General features: G+C 45.1%; 1 protein-coding gene across 2 annotated transcripts in view; it reads left to right on the top strand.

Annotated features, from left to right (window-relative positions):
• The first annotated feature begins 1,800 nt into the window (after positions 1–1,800).
• Positions 1,801–26,498, top strand: part of LOC119181349 (uncharacterized) — a 218,315-nt gene continuing 193,617 nt past the window's right edge. Inside the window, exon 1 of one of the 2 annotated variants that reach the window (XM_075888980.1) lies at positions 1,801–1,999. The gene's annotated coding sequence lies outside the window, so the exon portion shown is untranslated. The remainder of the gene's footprint in view (positions 2,000–26,498) is intronic. The other variant, XM_075888979.1, reaches the window with a different exon arrangement.

Raw genomic sequence — 26,498 nt, forward strand, 5'->3', positions numbered from 1 at the left:
CTTGGTGTCATTAGGTTGTATACGAGGGACTATTGATCAGCTGTCCGCTCGTAATAAGTTCACGTGCTACGTGACACCACACATGCGCATAAAAGAGTGTTTCACACTTGTCGCTTGGATTAGAGATGGCGCTGACTGACACTCCTACTTCTAACTTCACATATAAACACAAAAAGTGGATGGAGGGAAGGCCGCTGTGACAGCTCAGTGGTTAGAGCATCGAACGCATTATTCGAAGGTCGTAGGTTAGATTCCTGCTCACGGCTGCTTATTTTTGCACCCACTTTTCTTTCTTCTTATTTATATTCCATTGGCTCTAATAACTTCCCCTATACATTTTTTGGCATTACTGTCTGTTAGATCTCATTAATATTGTGTCGAAACATGGAAAAACGAGCCCTTAGGTATACACTTCTTTCCCTAATTCATTAACGAGGGTCTCGTACTGGCAGACTTGGTGTCAGTAGGTTGTATACGAGGGACTATTGATCAGCTGCCCGCTCGTAATAAGTTCACGTGCTACGTGACGCCACATTTCGCATAAAAGAGTGTTTCACACTCGTCGCTTGGCTTATAGATGGCGCTAACTGACACTCCTACTTCTAAATTCGCATATAAAAACAAAAAGTGGATGGAGGGAAGGCCGCTGTGACAGCTCAGTGGTTAGAGCATCGAACGGCGTTATTCGAAGGCCGCAGGTTCGATTCCTGCTCGCGGCTGGTTGCTTTTTCACCCACTTTTCTTTCTTCTTATTTACATTCCATTGGTTCTAATAACTTCCCCTATACATTCCTTGGTATTATTGTCTGTTAGATCTCATATATATATATATATATATATATATATATTTACCTTGAAAAAGACGGGGCTCCCGCCGCAACGTCGGCAGAATAAACAGTTGTTATGTGAACGTGCATATACTTTCATATATATATATATATATATATATATATATATATATATATATATATATATATATATATATATATATATATATATATATATATATATATATATATATATATATATATATATATATATATATATATATATATATATATATATAGATATATATACTTAAGTTTTTCAATGGGCCAAACGTACTTGGGAAGAGAAGAGAGACACAACTTAGAGGTTGTCTTAATTTTATTTGCAATGGTTGCAACCGGTGGACCAGTCTTCGTCAGGGTTTGTGAACAAGTTCATACATACCCTGATGTTATTCACACACCCTGACGAAGACCACTTGCACGGAAGTCAAAGGGAACACTTAGTCTATTCAAGCTTACTTCGTCAGGAAATCGGCCTCTCTGACGTAACAACCTGAAGCATAGAGGAAAGGTCGCAGCGAAGCGCGATAAACACAACGCATGAGTTAGTGCACGTGTTGCCTTGCCTACGCGGCTAAAGCTTACTATGTTTTGTTACTAACAGAGCCTAACTTGCGCCGTTGCGAAGATCCCACTCCCTCCCTTAGTCTTTCCCAACGTTTACCAAATTCTGTTTTCGTTCGAAGCTCAATAAACGCGCCCATCTTCGACTCGGTGGCGTTGGCCTCGCTTTGCCGTCTTTCAGCTTCTCCGCAACAGCTCGAGATGGCGCAGGATGTCCTTACTCCGAGAGCCCGGGTTCGGAGCCGTAGAATCGAAGGGCTATGTTTTTTTTTTTTTTTTTCGGGGCCAGCCTCTGCCCGTGCAACGTGCGTGGGCGATCCCATATTTCCCCGCGAGAGCTCACTGGCATTTTTTTTTCCTGCTCCGGAGCGAAGACCTCGCTGTTGGAAGCCGGGTCGCTCACTTGCTCGCAAGGCTGTCGGGTGTGCGCGCCGCCTGTGGTGGTGTGGCCGTGTTGGTGCTGCTCCTTGCACTTCGGCGAGGGAGGGAAGAACGACAGCCGTCAATGGCAGACGACGCCTCGCGAGCTGCCGCAATCGCCGGACGCGGTTCCTCAGTGGTCGCCGGTCACCGGTCTCCCGTAGCGTCGCCGTCCCGGCATGAAGGTAAGCGATGAGCGCATTTCGTCATTTCACGTACTCCCTCAACTACCGAAACACTCTCGGAGTTCGGGGTGCTCAAGTAAACCCTCATGCAGGAGATAGATAACCCCAGACCTGGCACCGTAAACAGAAGAGAAATCAATGTGGCCACTTGGGCTTGTAGGGAGTTCACCGCACTTCGCAATTCATAGAGAACTACACGAACACGAGACAAGATGAAGACAAGACAATGTTCTGTCTTCACGTTGACTCATGTTAATGTAGTGCGCTATGCTATCTGAAATACGCTGAATCGGGGAGGCGCATGGTACGATATTTTTCGTGCCGGTGTCGCACGGTCACTTTCGATCGTGATCGGGCCTGATCTGGATCGAATCTCTCGATCGTGATTGGCTCCTTTACGCGAGATGCAGAAGGCATAGCCACACACTGTACAGAAGTTTGATCCAGATCGTGCTTAAGCGCCATCAGCGGTCCACCGTGTGACACAGGTATCAATGCTCGAAGAAGCAGACGACAGCGTGAGATCGAAGTCGGGCAGCTATAGCAGACGATGGCGAAAAGAAAGCTGCTGGCCGCGACCTGCCTTCAAAGTAGGAGAGTAAAGTGAACAACAAACAACAAAAAAGAGAGAGCAACTTGTTTCGATCGTGTTCCACTTGAAGAAGACTGCGCACTTAGGCGCGCGAGGTTGCTTGTCTGTTGAAGCAGTTGATCGTGTAGTGCACAGCCGACCTGCAACGGCTCTTGTGACCTCCGGCTTTTGTCATCGTTTCCTAACACTGGCGTAGTTTTGTGACATGGTCGTCTTGCTCCGATTTCTGCGGTATTTTTCGTTTCATTCGTATGACTACCACTATGCGGCTGCTGTCATTCGGTATAGTCGCGCAAACCCCCCATGCCTCGTATGCCTCGCGCACAACCTGTGGCTACAGGTAGTGCTCAAGGACGCGCGATGGGTTCGTTCCGCCTCTTTTTTTTGTTTCCTTTTTCTTTCTCAACTTCATTCACAGTTCTGTAGTTACAACTCGAACATTTCAGAACCCAGTGATCCTTTAATTTTATTTATTTCTAATGGGGCACTTTTTGGGACCGTGAGCGGAACGTTTGCTTTACGACAAATCGACCCAAATACAACCAGTTTTCATTTGCTTCCGCTACCCTACCACTGCATTTTGATTAACGTCTGCGCAGCCGCACGTCTTCCACTTCCCACTCCTGCGTATTTGTCGTGACACAGCTGATCTGTCAAGTCAGTGCCTCTGATAAAGCGATAAAAGGTCACGCTGGTCCCTTGGTGCATCTGTTGAAAGGCGTGTTGGACTGCACCCAGTGGCTGTGTTATGTCTTGTATTTCACCCAACTAAACGTTTAATAGTTGACTTCTAGAACAACGCGGGTCACATTTACCTGCTTGGCCTTACGTTTTTCTCGTCGCACGGGTAAATGTAGCTTAAGCTGGGTATGCCAAGACGATAACCAATACAAGACGCCCGTTTCCTTTCATTAAGTTTTGCACATTTGCGTAAGGAAGCGAATTATCACGAGATTATTGATCCAGCAAGGCAACTGAGCCGTACAAGTCACCTGTAGCTGTTCCTTTCTTGCAACGACGTCTGCGACGCAGTAATTATCGTCTGCTCAGCTACATGTCTGTTACATTATTATTGTCTCCTCAGCCGTACGTCTACCACATTCGAATTATCGACTGTTCAGCCTCCAAGCTACCGCTTAAAGCTATTACCACCTGCTAGCCACAAACGTCTCCCTAAGACACGCTCGCTTTTTCTGACAGCAGCTGACTTCCTCTGCCGTGCCTTTGCAGTCCTCATGACAATCGCAGTATTGAGGAACGACAACAGATTACGCCGCTCGCTCCTGTCACACGTTTATTCTTAATGTTTCCTTCGCCATACGCGCACTGGGGTGTTTACAACAAGGCACCGGCCCTTTTGCTGTGCGGCTCAAAACATGTGCATACATCTAAGCGGTTTTATTTATAGCGTATAGTGGAGGGCTCGAAGTGCAACGGGTGTGAATGCCTGCAGACACTGGCAGAAACGGCTGGCTGTGTTCAACTGGGATGCCGTCGCGCGCTTACAGTGCAGGCACGCCTGTTGCACGCAAGGGTCGGTTCAGACGAGCGTTGCGTCATAGTTTCTTTACAGCGAGACGGAAGGTGGGCCTTTATTTTGAGTTTAGTGCTTTTAAATAGAAAGAGAATGAAAAGGCTTTGGAACGATGCGTCACTTACAAGCACGCGCATGGGAGCGATGAACTTGTCTGGGAGGTCAAGTACCTCCATTTGTAAGAGTGCGCGTCACGTAAACAAAAACTCAAAATGAACTAGTTGAGCAAGCGCGTGTTTTTTTCCCCCTCTAATGTGCGCCATTCAAAAACGGAAAGAAACTGACGTTGAAGGTTCTAAGATAACGCGGTCGTATCAGTGATTGTACTCACAAAAAACATCTTATACTAAAACTTTCGCAAAATAATATTTAAGCCAATGACTGAGCGGGACATATAGGTAGTGAAACCGGTTGACTAAAAGAAAAATGCACCTACGAAAAATATGTTTTGTGAATTCGGCCCCCGATTTTGGAAAGCCGAATTCGCCTCGTAGATCCCCACAATAATTGACGCAGTAGGGACAGGTACTGAGAAGAATGGTCTATGCTAGCGTATTAACATACTGACCTTAAGTGATGTTTAACGCACCCTAACTGAGATGCTACTGGCACAAAAGTTACATCAATGCGACTAACACCACGCGCATCACCTCTTGGTTTCGCGACAGACACTCTGTTGTTATACACATAAGTTAAACGGGCTGCCAGCTTTACAGAAAGCGCTCACCCGCTTGTTTAGCCGATTTCGCTGCTTGATAAAAGTGCTTCCGTTCTCCAGTGCCTTATAAAAGTGTATTTCATGCATTTTTTCGCTGCTTGCGCTGCTTCTTAACCTCTGGTAGAAATGTGACGCAATGCAAAACTAATGTTTCTCAATTAAAATTCAATGCTTTAGAAAGCGCGTTGCTTATACTCCGTGTTACTTTTACAGCCTCAGTTATATGAGCTAAATTAGTTTAAAGTGGAGCACACATTGCCGGAGAAAGACTACCTCTAATGTGTTCGCGGGCAATAGTCTAGAAACTGTCAAGCAGCGCCATATTCCACTCCGTATTCAAAGTGCGCGGGAAAACTACGCATTGGAGGCGTTTCGAGACAATCATAGAGGCCGTAGTAGCTCCCAGAGCCAATCAGATTTTGACATTTTGATGAGGTGGAAAATTAGGAACAGGGCAAAATTTAACAGTGTCTAGAACAGCACGCCGTGCCTGACAAATGGTAACAAAACAAAGACTTCCTTTGTGGTGAGGTCCTTACGTTCTTCAAGCTAATCGTAAGGAGAGGGGTCACATGCTGTTAGCGAAACCTGACGAACGAATGAGAAATTAGTCTTCCCGGCAGAAAACACTGTAAACTCGACGAGACGGATCTGTTATCTTTATAACTATTCGTGTTGAGTAATTCATTGTTTTTTTTTTTCAGTCGTAATCACCCCATTCACCTTTTTACGCATTGTCCTCTCATAGCTGCAATTGATTTCTAAAAAAATTCGTATCTTCAAGGGTTGTTTAGGGGTCTTTCAAATTTAATAATTGACAGACTCCTCGCTAAGTTATTATACCGCGGATAATAAATATTATATGGGGAACAGCACTCCGGGATTCGGCTGGAGCGGATATGCGCACTTTTCTTTGATTAATATGCGGGGTTTAACGTCCCAAAACCACCATATGAATATGAGAGACGCCGTAGTGGAGGGCTCCGGAAATTTCGACCACCCAGGGTTCTTTAACGTGCACCCAAATCTGAGCGCACGGGCCTACAACATTTCCGCCTCCATCGGAAATGCAGCCGCCGCAGCCGGGATTCGAACCCGCGACCTGCGGGTCAGCAGCCGAGTACCTTAGCCACTAGACTTCCGCGGCGGGATACGATCACTTCCCTTTCTAGTGACGCAGATTTGAAAGAAGTTCGCCTGCCAGCAGGACACGCAGCGAAGCCAAAATTACGTTCCTAGTTCACGAGAACGCCTATAAGAGAGTTATTTCCTTCCCAAAGAATAAAGTTCCACTTGAACTTACAGCTCGTGCGTCAACATTTGCGCAATTTGCGAAAATTAGGAGGTTTAATTTATTTCTTTTTCAGTCAAGTATAAGGTACGACGTTCGACAAGAAACTCCTACTCTATAAGCTTGTTGTTCAGTGCGATGGTGGGGCGATCCACAGGCACTATAAATTTGAACTCTCGCGAAGCAACATTTACCTGAAAAACTTTTAAATTGAGTTCACGGCAGTTCGAGCTTGGAATAACGAATCACTGAGCCTTCAGAGCTCATTGTGTTCAAGCTATTATGATTTGTGTCCCTAACAAACTGAGGTAGTGCGAACTTTATAACAAAAGCGGTCCGCCTGTAAAGAACTGTTTCTAAGAAAAAAAAAACAAAAATAATGGCGGCCAACTTGTGTAACGTAAACTATCTCTCGCGCGAAGCATGACCAGCTTTATATCTTGCACCGGATTCACTAGCGAACGTGACGCAACAGTTAGCGAACGCTAATCGGTTATAGCTTTACACGTACAGAGTCCAGGCATCTACAGGCGGCTATACCATTCTACTGCAAGTATACAGCGTTCCACTGTTAAGATTAGCAGCTGTACCACGCCATTGTTAAGATTATCAGCTGTATACCGTTCCATGGCTAATATTAGCAGTTGCAGCATTTAATGGATAAGATTAGCAACTGTAGCATAAGATTAGCAACTGCTGAGCTCTAGGGCGCGGATTCACGGGCAAGGACACTGCGAGAGAAGCATTTCCTGTCCTGTGCAGCTGTCTTTCTTGAACCCACTCTCTTTCTCTCGCTCTACACGATTCACTAACCTGTACAGACTCCACCTTGCTGTATCAATACGCCCCTGAACCTCCCCCCCCCCTCTTTTTTTTCATAAAGATGCCTATTAGGGCTCGTTGGCGGTGTGTCGCGTCGCCCGAATTTTTCAACTCAGACAGAACGAACAATAAAGAGAGAAAGAATAAGAACAGAGGAAAGGCAGTGAGGTTAACCTGGCCAGAACCCGGTAGGAATACAATTCACTGGAGATAGGGGCAGGGAAGGCAGAATGGTATATAGGAGGTGAGAAAAGTCACTGTTTCCGCCGACGTAACAGTTCCGCGTTTGGTATCAAGAGCGGCGAATCGGACCAGGATCCTTTGTGAAAGGCAGCAGAGCTTTTGTTGCCCTTCGGAACTGTGATGGGAAGCACCATGGTCCAACCATCTTCGCGACAACGAAATCGCTTCCGTCCAGGCGATCTAAAGCAGTACAAAGGTTCGTTCGAGTAAGTCGGGACGTAACACGAAATGTGCTCAATAGTTTCATCGACGGCACGGCCGCCGCACTCAAAGTTGTCGGCCATCTGAATCTTAAGTGAGTAGGCGTTGATAAAGGCAACGCCCAGGCGCCAACGGCATAACACTGTATATTTCTCCCGGGAGAGGCCAACTAGAAGACGCAGTCGTGTACAGAGGCGTTGAGTGAATATAATCGATCGTCTCTGAATTGTAATGCTTGTCACTTCTGCAAAGTCATGTTCTTCGCCAACTTGCTTATGTGCGGAGAGCGTCAATCTTTCATAAGGGTGTAGAAACAAGCTCTCTTTGTCCGTGTGCTTCTCTGGCTGTTCCACAGGCGACGCTGTTGCCAGAGATACCGCAATGACTTGGTATACGCTGAAACACAACGTTGTGCCCATGTCCAAAAAGCGCCAGACGAGCGCTATAAACTGAAAGTTTATTGTAAAAAAAAAAACATGTGCATGAAAACCAATCCAATAGATGATTTTGCCATGTAAAGCATATAGGGTCTATTATTCGTTGTCCTTAACTGCCTTTAAGGACGTCTTTAATTACGTCAATCGAAGTACATTAAAGTATACTTCGCAACAGCATACTAACGTTGAAGACAATTATTGGCTCCAATGTTTTCCTTGACCAAAATGTCTGCTGGGTTCATTTGCTAGTGTCTAACAAAAAAAAAAAAGCGAGCTTCTTTCGTTCATTACCAACTCCACGTAAATTATTTTGTTCAGGTTTGACACGCAAGTCCTGGCGCTCCTGATGGCACGCCGATGTTACGAATGCAGTCAGAAAATACCGATAACGCCATTCGTAACGAAATATAAAGGGTAGTGGGATGAATGCGCAGCCGAACAGTTCGTTCTAGCCACGTGGTTGGAGCTGAGAAGACCTGCACCTCGCCTAACTACAAGGAATAACAAAAGATACGCTTTGTACGGCACTCACGATCCTAGAGACGCATTGTTCGGGCGCCAGACGCAGGCGCCTCGTTCCACGCCTGCATGGAAGCTTCCTTCACAGCGCTGTAGATTCCCCATAGGTAAACAAAGCTGTTCAGAGCTGCCAAAGACGGCACTTGCGATTTTTTTTCTTTTTTGATGCGGTGAAATATATGCGTTCTCGAGCTCGATGAAAAGCACCTCTTCAGCGCTATTTGGTCTCATAACTTCAGGAGGAAATCCTATACTTCTCACGGCATCGTATGACTTGCAGAATTTCGATACATTTCCGGAAATAAACTCAAACATGCGCGTGGTCTAGTCGTCACAATACGACGTGCATGAGAAATAACGGGTCCTGCTATTTTGTTTTGTTGATTCTTGCGCTTTTTCGAACCTCTAGCAATAATATAATAATCGTCATCAACCTCACCGCGACCGTTTCAGGTCAAAAGCCTCTCTCGGGACTACATTCAATGACATTACTAAACCACCAACTAGCCCAACTTTCGCTATTATTGCTATTATTACTAAACATTATAAACTGCAGTGTGTCGAAGTCTGTCCAACGAATACGGTTACAAACCGAGTCATGCAAGAATCCATCACTACTACGTGTTATATATTCAGATATATACACGACCGATCAAGGCACGACCTTAGAACATATCCTATCGGAACGCCAGGGATAAAAAAAAAAACGCCAGGCCTGCGCGGAAGGCGCAGCACACTCACAGCGAAAGCTAGAAGAGCGGCCTCTCAGAACCCTTTCGAAACACTCATTGGGCAACTACTGCAAGCACACCTGCTTGATACCCACTAGGTCATTATTAATACATTTATTTGGTTTGTATAGGCCGGCAATCGCTATGCTATTTTTCCTCATTCTTCTGAGAAGCGTGGTATCCGCTGAACACTCGCAAGGAATTTTGTGCCAATTGTTCATGCAGTGACTGACGACGATGAGGCTTTATGGCTGAAGTGGGTATGCGCCACAGTTAATAGGGGAACAAGAACAAGCTTTTATGATAGGTTCGAGCATTGGACGGTCCACTCGTTATGCTATTCGCATTGTGCGACGACTGGTTGTTCTTTCGCTCTTTTAAAACGTTTTATAAGTCGTATTAACGCGATTGCTTTCCCGACATCAAGCCTGCCTATATAAGGCAAGTTTGACACCAAGTCACAAGCACCGGTGTAGCTCAGTGGTAGAATACTGGGCTGGCACCCAGCGGACCCTGGTTCGAGCTCCACTGTGTCATTGGTGCTAGGTAAAGCTTCCCTAAGGCAAGTTTGACAACAAGTTACAAGCACTGGCGTAACTCAGTGGTAGATTATTGGGCTGGCACCCAGCGGACCAGCCCCACTGTGTCATTGGTGCAAGGTTTTTTTTTTCTAATATCGCGCGATGTGGTTACGGACACCGGCAGCGGCGGCGGACAACTGCGCGTTACTCGAGTTGCGATCTCATAACAGCTTTCACTGTAATACGCACTCAAGAGAACGCGCCCTCCACCGACAACGTTAGCGCGAGTTGGCGTTTCGCGCTCATCCCTGGATGATCTGCCACGCTCATCCCTGGATGATCTGCCGCGCTCAACCCTGGATGATCAGCTCTGAAAAACCCAGCAGGCCATGGAGGCCGCTAGGAGGCAACACCTTCCAGTCAACACCTAGTCGGGAACCCAGACAACAAAAGCACCGCATACGAAACAATCTTTTTTTTTCCTATCTATCAACGTTACGCCAATAAAGCCTCACCTGTGCACGCCACGACAACGTCGTCCCCGCAAACCTCTTAATTTCATCTGCCCACCAAACTTTGTATACCTCCACCTCACACTCCTTGTCTTGGAACACAGTCTGTTACTCTAAATAACGTGGGCCCTGCATGTAGCGCTGACGCTTATATGCATGCCCGGCCCACGCCCGTTTCTTCTTGTTTTCGACTAAGATGTCCCTAACACCTATTTGTTCCCTGACCCACTCTGCTCTCTTTCCGTCCCTTAAAGTTACACCTATTATGTTGACTTCCGTGACTCGCTGCGTCGTCTTCAATTTATTGTCAACCAACGTTGTAAATTAGAAGTACTTGTTGTTGGGCTAGTTGGTTCGTCATACTGAGGGGTAATTCTAGACGCCTAAAGCTCCACAGGAAGAAATAATCACAGAGAAAGAGCGTCCTCTCTGTGATTATTTCTTCCTGTGGTGCTTTAGGCGTCTAGAATTACCCCTCAGTACAACGTTGTAAAGTTCCGGCCCGGCAAAATTATACCAACTTGTAATTAGCATAGGGTTGTCAACATTACAGAACAAATATACACTAAGACAATGTTTGATTTCAACGTCTCGGCAGGGTGGAGGGTCTGCCTTCGAAGGCAAGCCTTCCTCCCTGCCGTAATGTCGAAAGTGTGTAATATACGTGCACCCTGGGCGACGTGAAGCGCTTTGTGCTGCGTAAGCCCTCTTCGAAGGCCGCGGTACATCACGACGCATTGGCCACGGATCAGAGAGAATTTTAACGAGAGGATAATCCCTGGGCCCCTGCTCTTCAGAGGATAAATGCTCGGAACGGGGACTGTATAGGACTTTGCGCTTTTGTGTTCGTAAATCCCCCGAAAGCTTCGACGTAGACCCATAATTTCCCATCTCCGCGTAGGTGTACACGTCGCTGCCAAATCCTCTTTCGACATAAAGATTAGCGGCCAGATTCCGGTAATCGTAGCGCAGCGCACAAAAAAAAAAAGCAATGTCCTTTTAACAGCCGTGATAACATACCGAGGCGAAGTATTACCAGCGGCCTTGGCTCTTATTACAGTACGCGTCTTTGGCAACCAACCTTGCTGAAAAGCTGGACCTCTTCGCTTGTGCACGTACGTTGACACTGTCGTGTTCTTTGACAAACAACTCGACAGTGGCCGCACGGGGTCTTTCGATGCATGACAGTAATTTTGAGTACCAGCGAAAACCCCTTACGCAAGAATATTGTTTCGTAACAAACTTATGATGGAGGTGGAAATGTTGTAGGGCCGTGTGCTCAGATATGGATGCCCGTTAAAGAACCCCAGGTGGTCGAAATTTCCGGAGCCCTCCACTACGGCGTCTCTCATAATCATATGGTGGTTTTGGGACGTTAAACCCCACATGTCAATCAAATCATCGTAACAAACTTATGGGACGGTAACCCGAAGAATATCCGTATCTCTAAAAAAAGCTAAGTGCATCAGCTAGTGCGACAGAATTAAGAATGATTGGCGTTCCAGGTGACTGTTTACGGTAAACAAAGTGACGTTGGCAGCCAAGGGAGCGAATGGTCACCTCCTTTCTGAACTGTTGCGACGGGGTACAGAAACTGGCGTCGCAGCATCGGCAGTGAATTTTTTTTTGTGGAGGCACACGTATTACCAACAGTCAAAAAATGATTACGGCGGTGCCGCGGGTGTTTCCGTTCACAAGATGCATATCCGCGGCTGTGACGTCAGCAATTATACTTCCTTGCAACAATCCAGAAACTAGGTGATTCGTCCCACCATACAGAGCTACATGGTAGCGGCCCGCGGTAACTCTCCCCCACCCCGCAAGGAGGCATTCGTGGTCACTCGTCCGAACCTGAATAAAGTTTACCGACAGACTGTCAGTCTGTCAGAAAGCTGCAAAAGCTAGAGAATAATAAGAGAGCTCGAAAAGAAGCTTAGGACCCCCTCCCACTCGCGTACGATAGAGCGAAGAAGGATAGAGGTATCGGACAGGAAGACAGCAAAGTGGATCATATATACCGAGTAGTGTTAGCCGATATACCAGAGGTTGGTAACGGATTCCTGCAAAACTTTTCCAAGTAAGCAGCGAATGACTTCATTAAATGAGTTCATTGCCACGCGAATCGAATACCGCTATCGTTTCTACAATCTCTCAAGTATGAGCGGAGTTGCGGCGATTTGCCGCATGCTTTAAGCACACAAACACACACACACACTCTCTCTCTCTCCTTCGTTACAGCGAGCGCGCTGCAAGCTATGTAGAAGTAAAAAGGGGATGAAAAGGGGGCAAAAGACTACGACCATTCATCAGGGTCCGTGATGACCATTAGCCCGTTCTTCCTTTTTTTTCTTTTTTTCGTTTAAACGGGCGTCTTACTTTCAGCACGATCGCGTGGCGGCAGCGGCATCTATGTGGATGACAATGCTCAATTCAACCAATGACAATAAATTTTGGGTTTGTGGACGCATTTGTAGATCATAGAGGGAAACGGGTTTTAACTGACTGAAAAGTAATTGTAAATTCCAGCCCCCGTGCTGCTCTATAATGTTTGGCTCACGTGTTATTAGGAGCCTCGGCTACCGATTGGGAGAGATTTATGACCGTCCTCAAAAAAGTGTTGTAGTATCCCTTTAAGAATAAAAAAAAGAGCCTGAATAGATCGCATGATAAAAGGGACAAATAACCGATGGTAAGTTAGAGCATCGGTATGGATATTAAAAAAAATTGAAGAGTGGCCGAGGTCGGCAAAGTTTTAGGTGGTGTGACGAACTTACTCTTATGCGACTCCAGGTGGAACGTTTGGTTTGGTTCAAACCTAGGTGGTCGTATGACATCATGCGCGACGTTTCTAATTAGGTAACGTGACTCTTCCGTATGTGACGACGACTACAAGTTTCGTTTCTGCGCTCTTCAAGAGTAACAAAAAAAGAAGAAAAAAAAGCACCAGCAAACCAATCCTGCAGAAGGCGTATAATTGCAGCGCCTTCCCTCGGTAAGAGAAAATGGCACCGCGCGTTGACTTTGTATTACTTATTTCGTCCCTGATCATTGGTGATGAGGTGTTTTCCCAAGCTCCAGCGTAACCAACACGTCCAAGCTGCTAAATTGCTCACGCGAAAAGTGTGGGGTCGAATACGGCCATGGCGTCCACATCGCAATGGAGGCAAAATAACAGAGGTCCATGTGCTCTAGTTTAGGCGCACGTTAAAGCACCTCAGGTGATCGAAACTCTTGGAACCCTGCACCATGGCGTTTTTTATTATCATATCAGCTTTCTAGGACGCCTAAAGCTTCCAAAAGTAACTAATTACCACGCTCAGTGTACAAAAAAAAAAAGAACCTCTCAAGGAACTTACACAATACTTTATAGATTCAGTAGAAGAAACAGCGAATACACAAAATGAAAGAGCACCCATTTACTGAAGAAAAATAGATTGACTCAGCTATGCAACAAACGAAAGGACGTTGCGGACTATTTAAAATAAATTAGAAAGCAAATTTCTATGCATTAATTTCGCGTGGAGCTTCCGTAATCAAACGTTTCACAAATCTGACAAATTGTTGCAGTCCCGCATAATTCTGAAGAAGACGAATCTGAGCTCGTTAGTGATAGGGACAAAGACGCGACGCGGAGATCAAAGAAAGATGTGACGCGGTTGTCACTTTTTGCACGGTAAGGTGATAAAAATGAACCAGCAACATTGCACAGCGCTTAGTTCTGAGAAAGATTTGGCGTGATCTGAGGTGTTCATCGGTAGTCGATATCTAACACTATCATTGAAATTCATATGGTAGAGGCAGGATAATACGAAGACGGAGTATTGCAACAGAGTACATGATAATTAAACCACCGTGTTTACCATTACACTCGGCAGCTGTTTACTGTACAGACTCGCGTTTGAAAGTGACGTTTCGACGCCCACATCCCTGGTTGTCGTCCGACAGTTGTTTACTCCCAACGCTGTCCACGATCGTGGGCGTAGAGTTCGGCATAAACAACCGCTTCGTGTAGCACTATTCTAGCGTTCCATTGCCCAGACCCGCTACCCCAAGGTGGCAGCCCGCCTGGCTAATCCAAGCATCGGACCGATTCGGACCGATTTAAGGCCGGCATCGCTCGAGCTAATTCCATCACACGATTCGGCACATGCAGTAGTGCCCCCCGGTTCTCGTTGGGGCAATGAGCAGTGACATTTCGGAGAGCCTCCAAGGTTATACCCGATTATCGACGAAAGAGAAGGGATTACTTAATTATAACCCGGGGTCCGCAAGTGGCTGCGAGTTTATGCGGGCTGCTGGGAAGGATGACGTAGGAAGAAAAAAAGAGCCAATCGCGAGAGTGAAAAATAGCACACAGGTGGACGAAGCACGTCGGTAAGAATAAATGACTGAATGAATGAATAATTATTTAGGTCGAAATTTTGATTGAGTGAGATAAACTAAATAAATTAAGTAATCAACAATTAAGGAAGGCAAGAAGTGCGATAGCAGGGGGAAAGTTTTTGTTCTACTGAACAAAATAAATGCAACAGAGGAAAATAATGAATGAACGAATAAAAGATACCAAACAATGAATTCGCTTCGTATGTAGCTGATTGCACGCTGTACTGTGTTACGTACCGATTATTCAATAAGACTATGCGTTTTTTATTGTCACTATCATGTAAGTGACAGCAAGAAACTTGCTACCTGTGTACTTGCTCGCACAAAGTTCCAGCACGTCACCTTATCCCGCCACTCGCTCTTAACTGTAATTTTCCCAACCTCCTAACATGAAGCACAAGGCTTCCAGCGTGCCAATATAACCGCTTCCAAACTGGGGTATAACCCCATCCCCATATGCACTACCGTGGTAGTGGCGTTAGCCTTTAGTCCCCCCGTGCCACAGCTCATCAAGGAAGTGGGTTTACCTCCGGTAAAAAGATTGACTGATTGATTGATATGCGGGGTTGATTGATATGTGAGACGCCGTAGTGAAGGGGTCCGGAAATTTCAACCACCTGGGGTTGTTTAACATGCACACAGTTATGAGCACACGGGCCTACAACATTATCGCCTCCATCGAAAATGCAGCCGCCGCAGCCGGGATTTTATCCCGCGACATGCGAGTCAGCAGCCGAGTACCTTAGCCACTACACCACCACGGCGGGGCTCCGTAAGCCTGAAACGTCTGCGTTGCGTCTTCTCGGCATGTCACAAACACCCAACAATGCTATTGTGCCGTACTTTCACTCACTCACCTCTTTGTTTTTTACGCGTATAAATTAATTCCATCCACGTGGTCTTTGACATCAGATGACAAACTCTTGCCACAATCAATGTTCGTACAGACGACAGTGGATAATTATGTATGCCAGTCACGTCTGACGCGCGAAACTATGTCCGAGGATTTAACAAACGCTATCAACACTGTTGCGTGTGTTTCTTTACATATATATACGCCCACCAAAGTGCAACTGCTCTTCACACTGATGCCTTCCACACCGTGCCTCGCTTGTCGGGTGCTGCCATTTAAAAATATTTCGTCTGTGCGTGCGGTTGTCGTCACCGTGCTTGTGTTTGCCCATGGAAGGAATGACTGACAGCGTTGCATCATCGTCACATGCTTTAACGGCTGCAGGAGTAATGAGACCTGACCTAATTCAAGGGTAACTTATTGGCTAGAAAAACTAGTCATCGAGCACGGCGCAATTGTTAACAAATATAGCGTTAGGCACAAGGTGGCCAGCATCACTATCTTTAGCGAATGCATATTCATTTGAAATAAGTTTTATTGCCATCTTTGCATCAGGCCTACTTAATGTGTTTTTTTTTAAACTACGTAACGAATATTCCCCCCCCCCCCCCCCCCGAAAAAAAGCAACTAGAGGTGGCATTAGGATACTTCTACGAAAATCAACAGTGCTGGCAGAGCACCCTTGCGACAACTATTGACAACGTTGCCATTGCTGTGTGACACTGCCACAACTCCATCTCCGTCGAACTCCCTAGGGGAGATTTACGTTGACGGAGTTTAACAGGCCGTGTGACAGGGGTATTATGCCTGTCCTTGTAACTTGTTGTCAAACTTGCCTTCGGCAGGAATGACCTAGCACCAATGGCACAGTGGCACCAATGGCATGACCTAGCACCAATGGGTCCGCTGAGTGCCAGCCCGGTATTCTACCACTAAGCTACTCTGGTGCTTGTGACTTGTTGTCAAACTTACCTTTGGCAGGCTTGATGTCGGGAAAGCAATCGCGTTAACTAACTAGCAGTAACGCAGATGACACCCCACCAGTAATGATAGAAGAACTCAGAAAAGCTTTGGAGAGCATGCGAAGAGGCAAAGCTGCTGGTGAGAATCAGGTAACATCAGACCTGCTGAAAGATGGAGGACAGATTCTGTTAGAAAAACTAGCCACCCTGTTTACGAGGTGTCTCCTGACGGGAAGGGTACCAGAGTCTTGGAAGAACGCTAACATCATCTTAATACATAAAAAAGGAGATGACAAGGACTTGAAGAATTACAAGCCGATCAGCTTGCTCTCTGTAGTATACAAGCTATTTACAAAGGTAATTGCTAACAGAGTAAAGAAAACATTAGAATTCAATCAACCAAAGGAACAAGCAGTATTTAGACCAGGCTACTCAACAATTGACCACAATCATACTATCAATCAGGTAATAGAGAAATGCTCAGAGTATAACCAACCACTATACATAGCCTTCATAGAATACGAGAAAGCGTTTGATTCAGTAAAAATATCAGCCGTCATGCAGACACGGCGGAATCAGGGCGTAGATGAAGCATATATAAACATTCTGGAAGAAATCTACACGGGATCAACTGCTACCATAGTGCTTCATAAAGAAAGCAACAGAATACCAATCAAGAAGGGTGTAAGGAAGGGGACACAATCTCCCCAATGCTATTTACCGCGTGCTTACAGGAGGTTTTCAGAAGCCTTGAATGGGAACAGTTAGGAATAAGAGTTAATGGAGAACACCTTAGTAACCTGCGCTTCGCCGATGACATTGCATTGCTGAGTAACTCAAAGGACGAATTGCAACTCATGATTACGGAGTTAGACAAGGAGAGCAGAAAGGTGGGTCTTAAAATTAATCTGCAGAAAACGAAAGTAATGTACAACAACCTCGGAAAGGAGCTGCGCTTCGAGATAGGTAATAGTGCACTTGAAGTTGTAAAAGACTATGTCTACTTAGGACAGGTAATAACCGCAGAGCCTAACCACGAGATTGAAGTAACTAGAAGAATTAGAATGGGGTGGAGCACATTCGGCAAGCACTCTCAAATTATGACAGGTAGATTGCCACTATCCCTCAAGAGGAATGTATATAACAGATGTATCTTGCCGGTACTTAGCTACGGAGCAGAAACCTGGAGACTTACAAAGAGGGTTCAACTTAAATTGAGGACGACACAGCGAGCAATGGAAAGAAAAATGGTAGCTGTAACCTTAAGAGACAAGAAGAGAGCAGAGTGGATAAGGGAACAAACGGGGGTTAAGGATATCATAGTTGAAATAAAGAAGAGGAAATGGACATGGGCCGGGCATGTAGCGCGTAGACAGGATAACCGCTGGTCATTAAGGGTAACTAACTGGATTCCCAGAGAAGGGAAGCGGGTTAGGGGGAGACAGAAGGTTAGGTGGGCAGACGAGATTAAGAAGTTTGCGGGTATAAATTGGCAGCAGCAAGCACAGGACCGGGTTAACTGGCGGAACATTGGAGAGGCCTTTGTCCTGCAGTGGACGTAGTCAGGCTGATGATGATGATGATCAACACTGTAGGAACGAATACACGAATCAGAGTGGCTTCAGAGCCCGACGGGGGATACTAATCAGATTAGACGTGGGATAAGCATACAACGCATTCATTTCAAAATACCACGAGGCCTCTCGTCAAACTAAGGCAGCGAACACTTCACGCAATACAAGCTGGATAAATGCCCTCCATGGCTTGCATGGCTCGCCACTTTCCGAGGTGCACCGCATAGGCTCGCTTCAATCACGTAGAAAAATAACCAGGCGTAGAACACGCAGCTCAGTCACAGCGAAAGCTGGAACAGTGTCCTTTCCAGGGAACGTCGTACACCCTCTTGGGGCAACTAAGAGGAGTACACATGCAAGATACCCGCTGCGCCATAAACTCTGTGGTAGAATACTGGACTGCCACGAAAAGGAAAAAGGGATCGTGTTCAAATCTAATCTCTTCCTAGACAATTTTTCCTATTACATTTTCTTACTTCTCGCGATATAAGCTTTGGCGTTAGCGCATAACCATGGCTCAAAATCGGCTCTTGCTGTGCACACGGAGCAGTTTTCGCCGAAATAAACAAAGGATTCACGTTCCGCCATTGCCACAAGAGCCATGGCCGAGAATACAGAGTGGCTGCTTATTATTCCTTATGTACGCGGTAGGTGGCAGCAAAGTACAGCCGGTGGTATCTGCCTCCCATGTTGACGTCATCACTTCAGCTTGAAAAATCAAGATTGAGGTCTGAGAGGCTAGTGATTGGTTGGCTATAGTAGTCAGTAAGAGCGGCCGACGTCTGTATATATCTTTTCTTTTTTTATTTTGCATGATATCGGTTATGGGTCGCGGTGGCGACGAACCCCGCTACCACAGCCGTTGTGGCTTTGTAACAGCTTTCGTTCTGAAGAGACAAAGCCTGATTTAAGCCTCACAAGGCTTAAAACGGCTAAACTTGGCGATTCCCAAGCCCGATCTGCTTGCCTCTAGCCTGTTTCTGTTTCTTAGCTAGGTAATAAAGGTTATTCTATGTGGACTCTATAGGTTGATGCTATAGGTTTTAGCTTGATTCTCAACGCATGGAGGTTCCTGTTAAACCACACGCAGTCACAGACACGACACGGACGTCTAAACTTCAGGGACGAAACCTCGCGCTAAAACCAAGCGTTGGTCCCAAACATGGATCTGTGGGCATGTCGTCGTTGGCGTAGGGTCGTCGATCGCTTCGGGGTCTTCACGGAGCCGCCATTGCCTTTCGCGCTCCCTAGTATTCTCCCTTTGTACCCACTCGGGGTGTTCGGCTCGCCGCCGTCGCTTCGCTGCCATTCGTCTTGTCTTGTCTTGTCTCCTAGGAGATCTTGGCTCATACCCACATGGGGGATTGGCCACACTGTACCTCATAATAGATCATTTTTCACAACGCTTGCTAAAAAAATAAAGAGAAATTAGATAGGAACAATAATAATGTTCCTTTGAAAAAACGTGAAAAATTGCAGAAGAATGGGATAAACCATTCGTAGTTGCGTTATCTGTCACCTTCTTCTTCAGTGGACTTATGGTGGTAGGTGGGATTTACCCGATTTCTATAGCATACGCCCGTTTATGATGATGATACTTTTTTAGACTGACTAACAAGGAACAATTCGCTAAACAACTTCATAGTTAATATGTACGTGTGTATATTAGGTGATAGCGCAATGTAAGCGCTGTCTTAAACAAAACAAAACTCATTTAATAATCAACAGTTTAAAAAGAAGACCTTTCTCAATTAGGCTCATCTTGAAATCAACTTTGAATACCTTTGACAAGATGACTGACTGGGTGAGTTGCTGATCCGTGTTACAAGGACATACAAGCGCGCAACTAGGCAGGGGCTACAAAAACATAAGAATTAGCTTGCCCTTAAGTTTCTCCAATGTATTCTAAACTCTTCTCATACGTCTGAATGCGAATTCATATATCGGAATCAAAAGTACAGCAATTAATGCAGAGCATTTGGTAAACCGGAGTGAGTTTTCTTTATTAGAACAATAGGCTCATTACTAATGAATTATTTTTTAAGAATTGAGCTTAAAGTAAAAAAAAAAAACGTTTTCTTTCATCGTCAAGCGCAATCCTATAGGATTGCGCTTCACGCAATCCTATAGGACACCCGAACTATATATAGTGCGGGTGTCCAGACATAATCAAGAAGAGTTATTTTTGAAATTTGTTTATTGAAGCTTTAAGTATATTACGCTTATTCCGAAAAGCTTAGTACTTGAAGCTAGAAATTTTGCTAACTGTAGGTATTTATAACTTTATTTTTGGTTCTCACATTTTGTTTTTTTGAAGGCACAACATAGAAAAAAAATATAGTGTGGCACTCTTCTCGGTGAAGGCTGACCTGCTACGCATAGGACTCTCTTTAGAGAGGAATGTTTACTCTCTTTTGTGCCAGGAAACTCTTCTACAAGGACATATAGGCAGATGACAAATGACATATAGGCAGATGACAAATGCTGTTGCCTTAGAGTGCAGTACTGAGCGTCAAGCACAGAATTGCTAATTCAGCGTTTTAACCTTTATGTAATAATTACCATGTGAATGAATATAATATATGGCTTGCGATTTTCACGTGCAATAACAGCATATTCCCAGTTTACACGACGCTCGTGGCAAAGCATGGACGACCGATACTACGACAGCGAATTGAACGAAGCGAGGTCTTTGCCTAAGTCCTCACCGGCTGTGCCTCTGGCGCTGACGGCCGGCATTAGCTGGTCGCTAAGAGGCGTACGCTAGCGTGTTGTTTCGAGGAGGAGGAGGAGAGAGAGAACCAGAATGCAAATGAGCGATACTTGATTAGTTTCACAGCTCCAAATGGGGCGGCGGCGTTGGCTCATACATAGTGGCGGCGCCTTTTAAGCCGGTCTCCGTATCAGATGCGTTACATTTCCGAAGTTGTTCCCTTAGTTTAGTTACTCGTAGGCCCGCTTAATCCAGGCGCCTGCTGCCGCTGGTCTTTGAATAGGTCTTTTCTTTCTCTCATTTTTTTCCCTACATGCAAGGCGGAGCCCAACACGAAAGAATTTTATACGCCTTTCTTTTCTACAGGTCTTCGTTAACACCGTATACGTTTCTGAGAAGTAGCGAGAAATAGGTCTAAACGTCTTTTTGTTTTAAATTTAAGAGCGGAGCTTTCTACTTTCAAATCCTGTTGAAAGACTTAGGTGCCCTCAGAAGACTACAGGTGGGTGTGCTTTCGGTGAATGCTGTACGTTGACTGATCACTCACTCACTCACTCACTCACTCACTCACTCACTCACTCACTATTATCTATCTATCTATCTATCTATCTATCTATCTATCTATCTATCTATCTATCTATCTATCTATCTATCTATCTATCTATCTATCTATCTATCTATCTATCTATCTATCTATCTATCTATCTATCTATCTATCTGTCTGTCTGTCTGTCTGTCTGTCTGTCTGTCTGTCTGTCTGTCTGTCTGTCTGTTTATCTGTTTGTCTGTCTATCTACCTATTTATCTGTTGATCTATCTATTATCTATCTATGTATCTATGATCTATCTATTATCTGCCCATTAACTGTCTATTATCTATCTATTATCTATCTTTTATCTGTCCGTCTGTCCGTCTGTTCGTCTCCTGAAATTGCGATCGATGAAAAGTTGTCTATATAGCTTCGCCCACACACCCAGCATGAGTGGCTTGGCTCACACGCACGCATTCATTGGAAGCAAAGGGTTACTGCACTATAGCTTTTCCCAGCATCAGTCGAAGCATACTTGCATGGTCGCTTACGCACTGCACCATTCGGATACCCTACATATAGCATTTGCTGCACGACAGCGCAATATCGCAGACGGCTCCCCGTATAGCTGTCATCGATCATTAGTATAAGTGTGCAGATGTTCGATTTTCCGCATGGAGGAGGAGGAGGAGGAGGGTGGCGTTGGTACACGCGTGGGGGCCGAATCCTGGCTCGCGAAGGGTGCTTCGCACGCACGCTTATTTACTTTTTTTTTTGGCGCCCTTTTCTTCCACGTCCTGCCAGTATAACCGCCATTCCCCAATTATCGATGACTGCAAGCTCGCGGTCTGATACGTGCGCCTATACGTAAATATAGCAGCGTCTTGAGCCTCGACCGGGCTCTGAGCACGGCCACGTCTCCTTACGCAATCAACCACTTGAAGGCATCGCATGGCGTGTCGCGGTCAATCCAATCCGTCTAATAGCCATACGCCATACCGCTCACGCACGGCAGTCGCTGCTGCACTTAAATGAAGACACGGTAAAGAAAAAAAAAAGGAGCTTAGAACTGGTTGCTTTCAGAATGTTCGGCTTCTTTTTCTTTTTTACTCGTCCATTCCTGTGTGGCTAGCGCACTTCAACACGCCCGAGACGAAGAGAAGCCGGAAAAAAAAATTGACAGGCGCACTTATTAGTTCGCGTATAAATTTTAAACGTGTTTATTTACTTTGTTCTCGTGCTCGCGCTCACCGTTACTGGCAGCTGGGATCATCAAACGTGTGTAACTGGGCTATTACGACAAAATTTTGACAAGTTCTCACGGCTACGTGTTCGCTATAGACAACCGCCTACAACTTGGACACCACAAGTATGCTTGAACCTCTCAGTGGTTCAGGCACCCTCAACGCAAAGCATGATCATTTTCACATTCCTGAAGTGTAGAAAGCTTCTACTACAACTTGGACAAACGTTTATGTAAGTACTAATTTGCCTTGACTCTTTGTCTAGATGTTAGGGTTGACGAGAATGGGGATGCACCGTTTCTCGAAATGACGCAGCAATCGATGAGTTCATTTCCTGAATCTGCCACAAAGCAGTGTTTCTGGCGTTCCTTGTTGCTGGTCTAGCTATTTTTTATTCGTATTCAGCAAAATATGGGAAGGTAGGCTACGCTTTAGCCGGCTATCCCAACATCATGACAGTCGTACAAGATGAACAAATAAAATTAAAAATAAAAGAAGAAAAAACTACTCAGAGGCACTATGTACTACACTATTGGGCTTACAATGCATGAATAATCAGTGTATGTATGGTCATAGTACAGTTCATATATCGGGATCGCATTGCGGATAGAATCCGTACAAATAGTGGCAAGGTACATTATGAAATAAAGACAGTTAATTAGATTTTTCTCCATTAAACAATCACGGAGAGCACTCACTGCGCGCTTTTGATTATCGGAATGTAACCGCAAAATGTGGCCACATTTTTCCAATCGTAAATGGTCGTCTGTCGAGTCGGTTCAAGTGATCACTCAGTTCAGCACGTTGTTTTCCATATTGCGGACATTCTATAAGAATACGCTCCTCTGACGCATCGACATGATCGCAGTGGTCGCTATGCAGAACGTTCATTTTTTTATGCGGCATAAGAAGTGAGGTGTGTATGCAGCACCTAATCCTAGACGTTGCAGTATTGTGTCAAATGGTCTATTGATCTTTTGATTAGGTAAAAATCAAAGAGGCAGATCTATGTTGTGTAAGAGTGGAGACTTTGTATTTTCATCAAACCAAGCGTCCTTGCATAATTTGTGGCACAGTTCAGAAAGACACTTCTCGCTTTCTGAGAAATAAGCGGGCGCTGGTGTCAAGTGAACTTTTTTTGTGTGCTGCAGTGGCTGATTTGTCAGCGTTTTCTGATCTAGCTAGTTGGTACACAACAACAACAACAACAACAACAACAACAACAACAACAACGACAACGACGACGACGACGACGACAACAAAACTAGACGTCTTAGGCCCAACAGCAGAAAGTGCTTCTTGCGCCTCTACATTATACTCTTGGTGATTAGGCGTCCGTGTTTTTTTTTATCGAAGTCTTTAGCGTTGCCGACACCGACACGTAAGTGGAAACGAAGGAAGCGCTACATGGCGGAATCCCACGAAGACATCCGGTCTCATTCGGCCAATCACAGAACGAATCGGCGTGTTGTCCAAGGGCGTACATCAATATATACAGAAGACGACCGTGTGTTCATCAGGTGCAACGAAGAAGCCGGCAAAATGCTTATACTCCGCGATATCTTCACTGCAGACCGCCCATTTTCTATAGCTCCTATTCAGCTCTTTTCTGTATGTCTGGTACCTATATTTATCGCCTGCATGTTGACTCGAGCTCATGCTCACCTACGCGGCGCGTCTGCAGGTCCGTATGTGTGTATTCTACTTTCGTAGCCTTTGCTCTCGGTCGGTGTATCCGGGATTCTGTTCTGGTAGATCCTGTGCATCTGTAGTCGCATTCAGGATTCTTTCGCTTGATTATAGCTGCGGTCTACGGGTATTTTGTTTATTCGACGACGGCTCACAAATTACGGCCTTCACTCGGTGCTCCCACCATTTGTATGTCTGTGTACGTACGTAGAAACGAAAGTTTTTTTTATTTTTCTAGAACCGAAAGTCTGCCCTTAGGCGTCGACGAAAATCACTGAACCACTAAAGACTACTGACAGAAAAGATCTTGGGACCTTGGCCTACGGTTTCGCATATGCACAAGACCACGAAAGCCCACTTGTGCTTGCTTCTTGAGGGCCCCGTACTTCACGAGCGCCCGTGAACTAACAGCGCCAGTTCGTGTTGCGTAGTCTTCTTTCTTCCCTTTTTTTTTCCTTTTTACCCCTTTTCTCCGTACCCCAAATGTAGGGTAGCCAACCGAACCAAAGCTTGGTTAACCTCCCTGCCTTTCTTTTTGGTTTGTCTCTTGATCCCAGGGTATGGCGGGACGCTGTATGTATACGCTTCAACAAGTGGTCCTTTCTTTTTTGAGACCGAGAATCTCGGGTGGTCAAAATTTGCGAAGCCCTCCACTACGGCGTTTTTCGTAATCATACGGTGGTTTTGGGGCGTTAAATTGTTCCCCTCCAGCATGTCTCTTCATATAAGTACCTCGGCGTTTACATTACCAACAATCTATCTTGGCACACGCATGTTACCTACATCTGTAATAACGCTAACCGAACGCTAGGATACTTACGCCCCAACTTTTCTCGCGCTCCGCTGTCCCTCAAAATTCTATTATACCGATCACTAATTCGCCCAAAGCTTGAGTACGCGTCCGCTATATGGGATCCCGTGCAGCAAAATTTAATTAACGCGTTAGAATCTGTTCAGAACCGCTCAGTTCGGTTCATTTGTTCTAATTATTCCCGTACTGCTAGCATATCAGAAATGAAATCTAACCTTGACCTACCCAATTTAACTGTCCGGAGGAAACTGGCGCGACTGCATTTTTTTCATAAGATATTTTTTCACAATCCATCAATGAAGCGAGACCTCATTTCACAACCGTCATACCACTCATCGCGCATTGATCATCAGCATAAGGTTGCCATTCCGTTTTGCCGCACCAAATTCTTTTCAGCAGCCTTCTTACCGAAAACAGCCGCCGATTGGAACCACCTTCCCTCTTCCGTTGTATCAATAACAGACCCTTTGTTATTCAAGACTGCAATTTCTCAGCAATGCTTGTAACTATACGCAGTTTCCATTATCTATCTTTGTCTTGTATGTGCTTGAATTCTTATACATTTTTAGTTGACTTATGTTGCCTTCCTGATTTGCGCATCTGATACTTGTTTCTTTATTTTGTCTTTTTTTCTTGTGTGTTATATATGCTGTACCCACCCCCTCTGTAATGCCCTACGGGCCCTGAGGGTATTCTAATAAATAAATAAATAAATAAATAAATAAATTCCACCTATCATCATCATCGTTTTTGGGCTTCCAATCGCTGCACTGACGAAGACAACGCCGCTTAATTGTTCGAGTTTAGGCGTGAGGAACATTTCCTGTTCACGAGTGTTCATTTCCACAAGACTCAATCTACTCCGGAACTCCAGTCTTGTATAAGCATGCGCAGCCCGTTCTTGCTTCATTGTATGCTTCATTCTCGAAAAAGTTCTTTCACCCTTTCTGGTGTCTCTGGTGGTCAGTTCTATAACCTGGAATCACCCAAATTACTCTTTCTCTCTCCCCGTTTTCGTTTGGCGTACCACTGTTAATATCTCAACAAACGGAAATGTGTTTCATATTCTGTACAACTTCGCGATAATGTCCTGCTTATGTGCAGTGATATGAAAGAAAAAAAAACGATTGGCGGGGACAGCTCTAAAAAAAGAAAACAAAAACGAAACCTTTCACCCGTATTTAGCGTCACTAACCATCATTAAACAACCACTAACGGTCACTAAGCGCCATCATTCTCGTGAACCTTCAATCAGAGATGAGGAAATATATAGGAACGTATATATTTTTAGCTAGTAGCATATATATTCCGTTTGCCGATGCAGGGTGGACATCTACACTCCCGAAAAGAAATATGGTTAACAAAGGCATTTACACAAAATAAGGCGATGTTCTGATGTGTTAAATAGATGCGTTTATTTTAGAGACTACGTCTATCACCTTGTCCTATGTTATGAACAATCAGGCAAAAGTTGTACGCTTCTAAAAACTGATTATTTGTCGAAGTTTCAATCGGAGACCCATCTTCAACAAGGCCTTCATCAAGATCATCTTCCAACGTTTAGGCAGGGGGGCTACACTTTTCTCAGAGAATGGGTGTGCCCTGACGAAGGCAGGGTC

Source organism: Rhipicephalus microplus, chromosome 3 (assembly GCF_043290135.1).
Source record: "Rhipicephalus microplus isolate Deutch F79 chromosome 3, USDA_Rmic, whole genome shotgun sequence".
Classification (NCBI taxonomy): Eukaryota; Metazoa; Arthropoda; class Arachnida; order Ixodida; family Ixodidae; genus Rhipicephalus; species Rhipicephalus microplus.